Source organism: Colobus angolensis, unplaced genomic scaffold (genome assembly GCF_000951035.1).
Source record: "Colobus angolensis palliatus isolate OR3802 unplaced genomic scaffold, Cang.pa_1.0 Scaffold293, whole genome shotgun sequence".
In the NCBI taxonomy this organism is placed as follows: Eukaryota; Metazoa; Chordata; class Mammalia; order Primates; family Cercopithecidae; genus Colobus; species Colobus angolensis.
Window position 1 is genome coordinate 1,686,710 of NW_012116188.1, and position 4,786 is coordinate 1,691,495.

Sequence of the window (4,786 nt, forward strand, 5' to 3'; positions counted from 1 at the left end):
TTGAATTTTCAAAATTATGTTTGGTGACTAAAACAAAAAATATCTTTGGAATGGGTAAAAAGTGATAGCATTTACTGAATTGTAATTACTATTAAAATTCAAAAAACTGAACACATTCTTTTAACCATAAGCCAGTCTTAGTTAAATCAGGACTGCCCAACAAAAATATTTTGTAAGTCATTCATGATCTGAATTCTGGCACAGGATAGCTATTAAATTGTGGTATGCATGAAAAAGTCATGAGACATTTCTGTTTTGAAATAAATAAGGCAGTAGCCAATTATTATTATTATTATTTTTAATTTTCCAAAAGCGTTATTTTTATTTATATAGAGTCCTAACCACTTCAGTGGCAGGAGGAGTGGGAGAGGTTCCTTTTTCAATCCAGGGACCTCCATAATGTTGGTTTGTTGTTACCAAACACACAGGTAAGTGGCATCACGGATCTGGTAAACTAACGACAATGTTTAGTCTCTCTCTGCTAGAGCAACAAGGTGAGCATCAATCTCTGCTTCCTTAAGAATCCTGAATTTAGGATTTTCAACTGTCACTACTCCAACTTCTATTTCTGAAGGTTTGAAATCAATTGATAGAACAGTAGACAGGCATGTAATTGCAGTTTCCACTGTGTTCAAATGTCCAATCAAATTTCTTCTTCACTTTTTTTTCAAGGAAGCTGGTTGACTCAGTTTGTTTAACTCCTGCTGCAGTGGCTTTAAACCCAGAGTAGTGACCTGCAGGATCACACTTACATACCTGAGGGCCTTGCTCTTCATCTATACCAATTAAAATCATACAACAACCAAGAGGCCTCATTTCAGCATTCTGTGTGCAGACCTGAAAAATATCAGCAATTCTTTTACACAGCATGTCCACAGGAATCTCATAGCCATACTTGTATTTCCAGTTAGCTGCCTCATAGCGTGCCCTCTATACCTGGGATCTGCTGTCAGCTGTCATTCCGGTCATCACACAACCAATGTTTTCAGTTATCTTGAATAAGTGAGTCACTGTGCTGGAATCCAATAATTTGTCAGGTACTTTCTTCTGTGTGACAATTACTGCACAGTCTTTCCCTCTGACAGCTACTGATGTAAGGCCACCCTGGTTAATAGCCTTAAAAGCATATTCTACTTAGTAGAGCCGACCCTCGGGTGAAAAAATAGTAATGTGGCAGTCAAAACCGGCGCTAGAACCACGGGACATGTTGGTAGAAGCACTACTTCAAACACAATCCCCAATTACTCAGTAGCTTTTTGGAGGTAAGCTATCACGTCTGCCCTTTCCACTTCATCTTAATGCCAGCAAATATCATTTTAGTAAAGTTCAACTGTTCACAGAGATCTTAAAACCTATTGGAGATTGGTTTTATATTTATATGTATTTAATTGGTTAATGAATACATTTAAATGCCAGAGAAATTCCTTCAATGTCTTATAACAAAGCAAGATTCACCTGTGTTTTGTGTTCATTTGCCTCCCTTAAAGGCAAGGGCTGAAAACAAGGTAGCAATATCAACTTTATATTTTTGGCCTTATGCCAATCTAATTAGAATTCCATGTATCTAAAATGGTTCCTTTTACTTATTGAAAGGCATTTCAGTGTGGTTTATGTGTAATATCAAAGATTATTTAACACTTCAAAAAATTATAACACTCTCTGACGTGGTCCTAAATGTATATAGAAAAAATATTTTTAAGATAATGAAATTATCTGAAAGGTAAAGGGGTTAAAAGAAAGGTAAAAATTTCTATACTTCACTAAAACTGATAAATTTCATTAAAATTGGTAAATTGATGACACTCATAGACTGTGAGAAGTTATGTATAAGTTCTGTAACATACACAGCAACTGCTAAAACTGCTATGTAAAGAAATATACTCAAAAACCTCATAGACAAAATGGAATTCTAAAACATACTTAAGTAACTCATAGGAAGTGAGATAAAGAAGACAGAGAAATAAAAAACATTAAAAATAAAATCATAGACTTACGTCTACAAACATATCAGTAATTATGTTACGTGAAAATGATCTAAATGCACCAATCAAAAGATGGGTTAACAGAGATGATTGAAAAATATGATCTAACAGTATGCTGTCTACAAACAACTTACTCCAATATTATAAGACAGACACAGTGAAAGTGAAAGAGTAGAAAAATTATATTAAACATGTATTAATTAAAGGACAGCAGAGTGGCTTAACAGCAGATCAAATGAACTTCAGAGCAGAAAACATTATCAGGAAGAGAGACGGGAATGGTATAATGATGAAAGAATAAATCCACCAAGAAAATCTAGCAATTCTAAGTGTGCATGAAACAAAAAAATAGGATTCCAATTATATGAAACTAGAACAGATACAAAGAGAAGTAAACAACTCAACAATTATAGTTGAAACCTTCAAAACCTCTGTCTCAACAATTGATAGAACAAAACCTGTTTCAACAATTGATAGAACAACTAGACACAAGATATGCCATTATGAAATTGAAAAACCACCAATCAACAAGATGGAATCCATATTTAGAGAATGCTCCACCCAATAACATCAGAATACACATTCTTTTTAAGCAGCCATGGAATGTGCGTGCCAAGATATATCACATGCTGGGCTATCAACAAAACAAAACAAAACACCTCAACGAGTTGAAAAGAATTGACATCACAGGGCTGTGTTCTCTGAACACAATGGAATCAAACTACAAATCAGTAACAGACATTATTTTAAGAACTCCAAAAACTTGAAACTAAATGACGTCCTTCTAAATAAGCCATGGATCAAACATGAATTCTCAAGAGAAATAAAAAGGAGTATATATAAAGTTATAACTATATATAACTAATATATATATAACTATGTATGTTATAACCATATATAACATATATATAACTATAGTTATAGAAAACAGAACTTGGTTCACTATTAATATATAGTTCTTTTTAACTATGCATTAACTGTTCTTTATAACTATATGTAGTCATGACTATATAATTCTTTATAACTATATATTTCTCTATTAATATATATTATTGATTATATATTATTAATTTATATAGTATTAACAATATGATATATGGTAGATTATTAATCACATATTTTATATTGCATAATATAATATTCATTAATTAGATATCTATTTAATGTATTAATTATATATAATTAATTGTATATGACATTACACAACTTTAAAATATACTATATATAGTTACAACTATATATAGTTATAAAGAACAGAAATGTATTTCTCACAGTTCTGGAGGCTGAGAAGTCCAAGATCAAGGCACTGTATCCTCACATGGTTGGTGGTGGAAGGAGGTGAAACTACTCCCACAAGCCCTGCATGGTGGCATTACTCCATTAATGAGGGCAGAGCCCTTAGGGCCTAAACACTTCCCATTAGGCCCCACCTCTCAACATTGTTGCATTGGGGATTAGGTTTCCAACACATGAATTTGGAGAGATACATTCAGACAATAGCAAGAACACACCCTCTAAACAAAGGCTTAGAATATTACAATTTCCGGAGGCCCTTTCTATCCCTTTAATTACTTACTCATGCCCACGGTGAACACGAGCCTGATTTGTAAGAGCAAAGTTTACTTTTGCTTCTTCTTAACCTTATTTTTGAAATGTTTTCCTTTTTAAAAATAAATTTTTAATTATTATGGGCACATAACAGTTGAATGTATTTATGAGGTATATGTGATATTTTGATACAGGCCCACAATGTGTAATAATTAAATTAGAGTAATTTGGGTATCCATCATCTCAAGCATTTACCTTTTTTTGTTAGAAATATTCCAATTCTACTCTTTCAGTTATTTAAAAATGTACAATAAATTATTGTTGACTATACTCACTCTTTTGTGCTTTCAAATACTATATCTTATTCAATCTGCCTATGTTTTTATAATCATTAATCATCCCCAGCTTAACCTCCTTCTCCCTGCTACCCTTTTCATCACTCTATTCTCTATTTCCATGAGATCAGTTGTTTTTTTAAGCTCCCACATATGAGTGAGAACATGTGAAATTTGTCTTTCTGTGCTTGTTACTTCATTTAACCTAATGTCCTCCAGTTTTATCTATGTTGTTGCAAAGGACAGGATTTCATTCTTTTGTATGGCTGAATAATATTCTATCATGTATATATACCATACTTCCTTTATCCATTCACTTATTGATGGACACAGGTTGATTCCAAATCTTTGCTATTGTGAATAGTGCCGTAATAAACATGGGAGTGAGATATCTCTTCAATACACTGATTTCCTTTCTTTAGAATATATACCTAGCAGTGGAATTGCTAGATCATATGGTAGTTTTATTTAGTTTTTTCAGAAGCCTCCATATTGTTCTCCATAGTGGTGGTACTAATTTACATTCCCACCACCAGTGTAGGAAGGTTCCGCTTTTTCCACATCCTCGCCACCATTTGCTATTGCCAGTCTTTTAGATATAAGCCATTTGACTGGGGTGAGATGATATCTCGTTGTGGTTTTGATTTGCATTTCTTTGATGGTCAATGATATTGAGCAAATTTTCATATACTGTTAGCCATTTGTAGGCCTTCTTTTGAGAAATATCAATTCAGATCTTTTGCCTATTTATTATTCTTTGGGGGGAAACACAAAAATATTAATTATAACTAAATTTGGGTGGTGAAATTATTCAGAGATGATCTTTCCTTTTCTTATGCTAATCTGTATTTTCTCTCTTTCTTTTTCAGACTGAAAACAACAAAAAATTATAGAGTAAAAAAATGAATTCAGCATTTCCAA

At 32.9% G+C, this 4,786-nt stretch overlaps 1 pseudogene across 1 annotated transcript; it reads right to left on the reverse strand.

Moving 5' to 3' along the window:
* Nucleotides 1-301: 301 nt before the first annotated feature.
* LOC105516879 lies at nt 302-1,206 on the reverse strand (annotated as a pseudogene). The gene has a single exon (XR_001002568.1). The product of XR_001002568.1 is annotated as a proteasome subunit alpha type-6 pseudogene (transcript).
* Nucleotides 1,207-4,786: the final 3,580 nt, after the last annotated feature.